Raw genomic sequence first — 9,642 nt, 5'->3', positions numbered from 1 at the left:
AAAGTAGAATTTATTTTTTTGGGCTCCAAAATCACTGCGAATGGTGACTGCAGCCATGAAATTAAAAGACGTTTACTCCTTGGAAGGAAAGTTATGACCAACCTAGATAGCATATTAAAAAGCAGAGACATTACTTTGCCAACAAAGGTCCGTCTGGTCAAGGCTATGGTTTTTCCAGTGGTCATGTATGGATGTGAGAGTTGGACTGGGAAGAAAGCTGAGCACTGAACAATTGATGCTTTTGAACTGTGGTGTTGGAGAAGACTCTTCCCTTGGACTGCAAGGAGATCCAACCAGTCCATCCTAAAGGAGATAAGTCCTAGGTGTTCATTGGAAGGACTGATGCTAAAGCTGAAACTCCAATACTTTGGCCACCTGATGCGAAGAGTTGACTCATTGGAAAAGACCCTGATGCTGGGAGGGATTGGGGGCAGGAGGAGAAGGGGACAACAGAGGATGAGATGGCTGGGTGGCATCACTGACTCAATGGGCATGAGTTTGAGTAAACTCCGGGAGTTGGTGATGGACAGGGAGGCCTGGCGTGATTCATGGGGTCGCAAAGAGTCGGACACGACTGAGCAACTGAACTGAACTGAACTGAAAGTAGAATTTATAGTTGACTCTGAAAATAAGAGAAATAAGGCATCTCTGGGAATCTTGACAGGGAAGCAATTACATGATATAAAATGGCTCCCAGGTCAGTAGAACTGACTATAGCTGATTGTGGGTATTACCATGGCTCTTACAAATGATTGTGTCTTTCAGAAGAAGGGCTCATTAGCAGTGGAAGTAAAGACAAACTCTGTGGTTTTTCTCAGCTTAATTTTTAATTGTTGTTTAGTCGCTAAGTTGTGTTTGACTTTTATGACCCCATGGACTGAAGCCTGCCAGGGTCCTTTGTCCATGGAATTCTCCAGACAAGAATACTGGAGTGGGTTGCTATTTCCTTTTCCAGGCTCTCTTTCCCATGCAGGAATCAAACCCAAGTCTCCTGCATTGGCAGGCAGATTCTTTACCACTGAGCCACCAGGAAAGCCTCTCAATAGCTTTCTTGAGATGGAATTCAAATAATAAGCAATTTACCCTTTTCAAGTATACAGTCTCATGGCTTTTAATTTGTTCGGAGTTGTGTGTCAATTTCAGAACACTTTCCTTACTCCCAAAAGGATCCCTGCACCCCTTAGCTGTCACTCTCCATTTCCCCTCCCTCTACCCCAGGCAGCCACTAATCTACTTTTTCTTTGTCTTCGTGGATTTGCCTGTTCTGGATATTTCACATACATGAAATAAGATGCTGTGTGGCCTTTGGGGACTGGCTTCTTTCACTGAGCATCATGGTTTCAAGACTCGGTCATGTGGTAGGGTCATGTGTCATGTGTCAGTGCTTCATTTCTTTTCACTGGCGAACAATTAAATTATTTTAAAATAGCTGGTACATGCACATTGTACAAATCCAAAAGAGAGGGGAAAGATATATGATAGAAAGTACTCTTCCCTCCCATTCTCACCTTAAATTTCCCTTCTGATTTCCCTACCCCCAGAAGTAACGTGTTTTCTGTTTCTTTTATGGCCTTGCGGGAATGTTTTAGTGCCCATGAAAGCGTATATGTTTAATGTATTAATTATTGTGTATTATTAGTTATTATGTATTCTGGTTTTTGTTTTCTTCTACAAATGGTAACATTCTAAAAGTACCATTCTGTATCTTTTAAAAGTTAATATATTTGGATATTTCCCAATCAGTACATGTTGAACTTCCTCATTCCTTTTAAAGGATATATTGTAGTCTGTGGTGTGCATGGTTCATAATTTAAGAGTCCTGAAGTTGTTTTAGTCTCTTGGTACAACCAAAAAAAAAAAGTTCAAGGAGTATTTTTGGCTATGCATCTTTATAGCAGTTTTTGAGATAAGTTTTTAAAGTGTAGACTGCTAATTGTCCCACTGAATCCATTCTTTTTTTTCTAGAAAAGGGGATACAAATGTTTTCTATTAATATAAAGGGCCAAATAGTAACTATTTTAGGTTTTGCAGGCTACAAGGTCTCATCCATAACTAACCGCTCAGCTGAGCCTTGGCCTTCCTAGCAGGTAAGCAGCCATAGACAGTGTGTAAATGAGTGGGTGTGGCTGTGCTCCGCGAAACTTTGTAAAATCTGGGGGCTGGAGGATTTGACCGTTGGGCTATAGTTTGCTGTCCCCTGTTCTAGAGTCTCGGAGTTGTAGCTGGCATTGTGGCTGCTCTGCCAGAGACTACATTTCCCAGTGTCCTTTGCGGCTAGGTGTTGCCATGTGACCCAGGTCTCACCTTGGGATCTAAGGGGAGGGGGGTGCATGCCACTTACGGGGCTGACTTGTGAAACATTGTCCATCCCCTCCTTCACATCTCTCCCCCTTGCCTACTGCATGATATTGAAAGGTTGTTGCTAAACCATGAAAGAGGCCAGGATTCTTGGCCTCCAGAGGAGAAGAATTCAATCCAGGGCCAGTGAGACTTGATTGTTCAGAGCTTTTGTGTAATCAAGTTTTTATTAAAGTATAAAAGAGATAGAGAAAACTTCTGACATCGACATCAGAAGGTGCCAGAAAGAGTGCCCCTCTGCTAGTCTTTAGCTGGATGTTATATACCTACTAGCAGTCTGCTAAGTAGGGAAAGGAAATGTCTCAAAACTCAGAGAATGGCACCAGGCCCCTCCCCCACAACATGCATTGAGATAACATTAGCACCAGGTGAGTCATCCTGGGCCATAAGACAATTGACATGAATCTTGAAGGAAGGCAGATTTCCAAGCAATATGTATTTTCATTAACATAGATTAGGAGAACAATGTAAGAGTAAAAAATACTGGTTTGTCAAGTTGCTTGAGTCTTATTCAGAACTGACTTGAAGACACAGTCTAGGGTAAATACATGGTACATTAACATAGCTTAAGACAAACATTTTCATGAGAAAAACACATTGGTTAGATCAAGGTTTGAGAAAAGTTAAGTTCTGGTGGAGCTGGATGTCCTGCCACTTAAGAGACAGATAAAAAATGTCTGACACTTGCAGCCTGTTTCCTGTGTTTGGAGACCCCTGGCCTTCCTGCCTGTTACCCTCTCGATATGATGGTGACTAGAATGACCTTGGAAGCCACCCACTGATGATGGCAAAGCCACTATCAGCCTGGATTCCTGAATGACCCCATGGAGCTGAGCTGCAGGCCTGCCTGAAGAGTGTGTTGTAGAGCGCTTCCTTAAGAGACACACTTGTGTAATTTTTTAAGTCACAGAGTTATTGATGCACCTTGATTCTGCAGTTTAGCCACCACCCCCGCTAATTAATACAGAGCCCATTCAAGACTTATCAGGGTATTTCTACAGGGTTGGAAATAAGACTGATGTTCCAGGTGGAGTTAGATCCATGGTGTTCTCATGCAAGCTGCCCCTTCAGTGTCCTACAGTGTTTGTGGGATTATTGCCCTTCACAGAATGTTCAGGAACACTGCCGTCCATCCATACCTTTTGCATGAGGTTCGAGTACCTTGTGGGAAGGAAGCCAAGTGAATCTTGTCTTTATTTACAGTTTAGATATGTGCAGGCTTGTCTGATGGACTAGGAGGCCTCTGAGCCGTCCTAGCTAGAGGAGAGGAAAACAGGTTCCTGAGAGAAAGTCACCCAGAGTGAGGAAGACGCCCAGCTGAGTGGACCAGACTGGGTAACAGAGGCCTGGTGGTTAAAGGGACCATGGGTGGCACAGACAGCATGGGGTGTGTTCCTCACTGCTCCCCTTCATGCAGCGCACCCTCGGCCCCACTCCCACCCTCTTGGAAGCCCTGTCCTCTGGGAATGAAGGGAATGAACTATGTTACTAGGGGCCCAGTTCGGCCCTGGGGAACCTTGAAAATATCTGGTCTTCGGCGTCAAAGGAGAACAGTGGAGGCCAGTGGCCTGACAGGCTGGGATTTGAGTGGTTGACTCAGAGCAACAGAATAGAAGTCTTAGGTAGTTAGAATAGGGAAAAGGAGTCTAAAATGGCTGTGGCTAAAAGACCTGGAAGGGAAAAGCCTGCGAAAAGAGAACAAAGGAAGGTCCGAGGACCGGAGTGAGAACCTCAGGTAAAACAAACAACACTCCTGGCTGGCCCAATTTGCATAAGACAGGCCCAGGGACAGAGAAACATATAAAAAGACGAGCCAAAGCCCTCTTCTCTCTCTCTCTCTTTCTCTCCCTCCCTCCCTCCCGCGCGATGGGGCGATCTTTTCTTCGCATCTTTCGATCGACGTGCCCTCATGCCTCGAAGATGGATTTTCCTGCTATTATCTAAATAAATAGAGCTATAACACTGAGCTGTAACATTGATTTATTTAAAAGCTATAACATGGTCTGTCCTCCGAGAGCTGTGACCTGCCGAGGGGCTTTAATGTCCGTCACTCCAAATTTTTGTTGTGACAAGACAAAGAACCGAGGAACATACACTCACGTGACAGAAGCATGATAAAGCCTGAGGCTGTGGCTCTTATTTTCTGTGAAACTTTGATCAGTCCTTTTTAGGGAGTTGCTCTTCAGTTCAAATGGACATCTATTGAGCCCACATTAAAAGGGGGCATAGGAGGCCCCTCTTCTGTCTGGGTAAAATTCCTGCTATTCTGTTTGTCCTCATACTGTATGTCTCACTATTTTTTGCGATTACTCAAGCTCCTATTAAGGAGTGGTAGGCTTGTTCACAGACTTCCTTGGTAGCTCAGCTGGTAAAGAATCCCCCTGCAATGCAGGAGACCCCAGTTCGATTCCTGGGTTGGGAAGTTCCCCCTGGAGAAGGGATAGGCTACCCACTCCAGTGTTCTTGGGCTTCTCTGGTGGCCCAGCCTGCAGTGTGGAAGACCTGGGTTCCATCCCTGGATTGGGAAGATCCCCTGGAGGAGGGCATGGCAACCCACTCCAATATTCTTGTCTGGAGAATCCCCAGTGGACAGAGAAGCCTGGTGGGCTACAGTCCATGGGGGTGCAGAGAGTTGGACACGACTGAGTGACTAAGCCCAGCACAGCACGGGTTTGTTTAGAGGTTCAGAATCTCTGTACAAAGTTGGGGTTAGCAGAGTGATGATCACAGCTAGTGGAGAATTTGCTTCATTTTCGAAAAAAACAAAACACTGAGCCAGACTTGTTTCTTCCCATGAAGATGCTGGGTTTATCTAGGGGTTCAGTCATGGGTTCTTTAGAAAAATCAGCAGTGATGTCGTCATAATCTACTTCAGAGTTCTCTGTGTGAAAAGAATTATAATCAGCGGTGGCCTCAGTGACTTCTTCAGAACTCGGGGTGTTTAATTCCACCTCAGCACACAGAGTGAAAAGTCTGTGTTCTCCATGTGTGAATCAGCGGTCGTTTCCACCTCGTCAGTGAAGCCTTGGTCAGTGGTTCAGGCTGGTCAGTCAACGGTCGACTCTAGGTCGGTGATGAATTTTGGGAGCCCTGTGAGGTGGGGCATAGCTGCAGTGAACCAGGTGGAAGGGAGTGGGGTCAGTGGGTGCCGGTGGGAAGTGGGGGTCCTTGTGAGGGTGAGGCGGCCAAGGCTGTCTGCACCTCATCAGGACTTTGAAGTAGAAAATGACCTTACATAGGATTGATGAGCTAGTGGGGGGCTTGCTTACGTTCGGTTTATAATAGCAAGAACCCCTGACAATGCACAGAAATTGTTGGTGGAGAATGGTTATTAAAAAGCTGGACCTAGTGATGGTGAATATGTGCCTAAATCATCAAGGTTTGGAATTACTATAAAAGTGACAGGTTTGTCGTCACTGATGGTTAGAAGCCTGGGACACACCAGGTACTTACCATTCAGGGAAGAGGAAGTCGTGGTCATTTGCCTTGAATACATTTTGAAGAAGAGTTAGAAGTTACAAGGTGACAGGTTCCATCCCTCCTTCCCTTCCTCCATCCGTCCGTCCATCCACCCACCCAGGGTGTATCACATGCCTACCATTTGCAAAGCTAGGCCCTGATGAATAAGACAGAACTGCCCTATAAGAGAAGACAGTGGAGAATGCTCAGGTTCCAGGGACAGAACCTCTGTCCTTTTTTAGTATGTCTTATTACCTCACTCTCATTCGCTTGTAAAGCAGAGGGCGAACCTTGGAGGAGCCTGTTGTATAGCAATCTTTTGGTAAAGACTTGGCGCTTGGAGATTTCACTTCGAACAAACATTGTATGCAAGCCAAAATGAAGAACTTTTCTGTAGTTACTTAAAAGGATCTTGAAGGAAGAAGTGATTATTCCAGTACAGATGTTACAGAACCAGAAAATTTGGGAACACATGAGCATCCCTAGGACCAGAAAAACAAATCCACACGGGGCCAGAGTCATTCACTTGGTTCCCCTGGTTAGGGGTTACCGTCAGCTCTTCAGTGGGCGAGAGCCAGAGACTCACGTTAACACCGCTGCCTCTTCTGTGTGGTGCTTGGTTACAGGTGTAGAGTATTTGAAAGTGAAAGTTGCTCAGTTGTATCCGACTCTATGCGCCCCCACGGAGTATACAGTCGATGGAATTCTCCAGGCCAGAATATTGGAGTGGGTAGCCTTTCCCTTCTCCAGGGGATCTTCCCAACCCAGGGATCGAACCCAGGTCTCCCGCACTGCAGGCAGATTCTTTACCAACTGAGCTGACTATATCATTCATTCTGGAGGTTAATGACAATTTCTCTAAGCAGGTCCTTTTGTCGCCTTCATAGGACCTGAGTGAAAGAAGCTGTCTAGTTATAACTGCAGTGTGGTGTTGAGGCTGTGTTATAACTATTTCAGATCAGCTTCTGATACTCTGTGGACAAAAAGTGCTAAGTAGTCCCCCATTCTGTTTGTCTTTCAGCGTGTGGCAGACAATAGATGCTCCGTGAGCATTTGCTGCATGAATGTATCTATATTTATGAGGTTCTCTCAGTGTGTTTCCAGTAGCGCTGCTTGTTATAAAATCAATGAAATGGTGTGTAATTGTGCACATAAAGCAGCCACAGTTGGTCGATGAGTTGTGAGACAAACAACTGTTACTACTGTTTTTTTCTCTTGGCAGAGAAATGACGGGAATGCTCTGCGGGAGGGATTATCTCGGCCTATTCTTTTGCCCTTTGTCCCCCTGTTTTCCCTCCTGATCCTGTTTGGACGTGGTTGTTTGTGCCATTTCTGAGAAGAGTGTTCAGAAATACCCCGGCTAATGAGAACATTTCGTCAGAATATCTATCAATACTTCCCTGTGTGCCTTGACCAAACAGACGTAGAGAAGGAACAATATCACTGTATTTCACCCCGGTGAACTGCATAGTAGCTTTAGCCTGTTGGAATTCAGCAAGGATGCTATGCCCTGAATATCTGTATCTCCCCCAATCCACTCCCTGAACTCATGTGGTATAATCTTGACCCCCAAAGGCAATGGTATTAGGAGGTGGCATGTGTCTGTGTGTGTGAGGGAGATTAGAGATTAGGAGACGGGTGGGGGGACTTCCCTGGTGGTCCAATGGCTAAGATTTTTTGCTTCCAATGCAGGGAGCCTGGGTTTGATCCCTTGTTGAGGAATTAGATCCCGCATACCACAACTAAATATCCTGAGTGCCTCAACTAAAAGATTCCACATGCCACAAGTAAAGATGCCACGTGCTGCAACTGTAGATTCCATATGCTGCCGTGAGGATCAAGACCTGTGTTGCAACTAAGACCCGGCACAGCCAAATAAAATAAGTATTTTTTTAAAAAGATTAGGAACGTGGGGCTCTCATGAAGGGGATTAGTGGCCTTATCAAAGAAATCCCCTAAAGTGCCCTAGCCCCTTCTGCCATGTGAGGATACAATGACAAACCTGCAAACCTGTGATTTTAGCCAACCATGCCGGCACCCTGATTGGACTTGCAGCCTCTAGAACCGCGAGTAATAGATTACTGAGGCTTATTAACTACCCAGTCTGTGGCATTTTGTAAGAGCAACCTGAATGTAAAGGGTCCCTAACCTGGAGTCCCAACACACACTGAGAGTGTATATGAGTGTATTTTTCTGGAGAGAGAACCCCTAGGCTATATTATCTGTTTATTCATTTAACAATCTCTAGGGACTTACTTGGTGGTCCAGTGGCTAAGACCCTGAGCTCCCAATGCAGGGGGCCTGGGTTCAATCCCTGTTCAGGGAACTAGATCCCACATGCTGCAACTAAGAGTTCTCACACTGCAATGAAAAATCCTGCATGTTGCCACAAAGGGTGAAGATCCTGTGTGCTGCAGTTAAGACTCGGCACAGTCAAGTAAATATTAAAAAAAACACCAATATTATTGTTTTTAACCTATTGAGGGCCTACTCTGTAACCTCAGGCCCCAGGATAGATGCTGGTAACTGAAACCAGAGTAGCTTCTGCTCGCCTGGAGCTTATAGACTCACGATGGAGAGTAGCAGCAATCAAATGACTGTGCGATTGCATCTGTGAGAGTGCTGACACAGAGAGGTAGCAGTTCTCAGCATGTGTGAGCACGCGTGCGTGCGTGCATGCTCAGTCGCTCAGCTGTGTCAGACTCCTTGCAACCCCATAGACTATAGCTTGCCAGGTGCCTCTGTCCATGGGATTTCCCAGGCAAAAATACTGGAGTGGGTTGCCGTTTCCTTCTACAGAGGATCTTCCCAAGGACTCAGGGATTGAACCTGCAGCTCCTGCTTGGCAGGCGGATTCTTTACCATTGAGCCACTTGGGAAGCCCCATGAGAACGTGTAATGGGGGAAATTACCTGGTTAAAGGGGACTGGGAGGGAGGCTTCCTTGAGGATGTGTTTCATCCATTCAACAAGTAGCCCTTACTATGTGCCGAGCAGCATTCCTGCCCTGGTGATTGAGCAGCGAAGAAAACAAGCTCCTGCACTCACAGAGACCACATTCTGGTGGAGAAGATGGACAATGGACACACACTGTGTGTGGAAGAATGGTGGCTACTTACCGAGTTGGGGAAGATGGTAGGTGGAGAAATCTTGGGGAGGAGGAGTGTTGCGGAGGATCAAGTTTTATTTTGGGCATCTTAAATTTGAGATGCTGGTTAGATGTCTAAGAATAGATGTCAAATAGTTGGATAAAGGCATTCAGGGGAGAGGTTCAGGCTGGAAATACAAAGTGGGGAGACTTCAGTTAATAGTATATAAAAGTACGGGACTCAGTGAGATCATTGACTGAAGGAGTGTAGACTGAAGACGTGGGGGCCCTAGCCCTGGGAGCTTTTACACTTAGAGGTCAGGAGATGAAGAGACTCCAGAAAGAGGATGGAAGGAGGGGCTGGTCAGGTAGGGAGGGGGAGAAGACAGGAAAGCTCAGAGAAGAATAATTCAAGAGGGAGTCAGATGTTGCTGATCAACTGAGTAAGCTGAGGACTGAGATGACCACCAGCCTTGGCAAATGTCTTCAGAGCAAGTTCAGAGGAGCAGTGGGGATGAAAGCCTCCTTGAAATGGGTTTAGGAGAGAAGGGGAGGCAGGAGGCAGAATGGTCTGATGAAAGGAATAGAGAAGTGGGGCTGTCCTGAAGTGGGATATGGGTCAAGAGGGGGCTGCCCTGATCATGGCCATCATCAAATTCTTCCTTCATGAGGAACAAATTTACCACTTCTAGTCCTTCAGAGAGACCTCGAGGGACATCAGAGACCTGTCCTTCAGGC

The sequence above is a fragment of the Cervus elaphus genome, chromosome 21 (genome assembly GCF_910594005.1).
Source record: "Cervus elaphus chromosome 21, mCerEla1.1, whole genome shotgun sequence".
Classification (NCBI taxonomy): domain Eukaryota; kingdom Metazoa; phylum Chordata; class Mammalia; order Artiodactyla; family Cervidae; genus Cervus; species Cervus elaphus.
The sequence above is the reverse complement of the archived record's forward strand: the minus strand, read 5'-3'. Positions refer to the sequence as shown.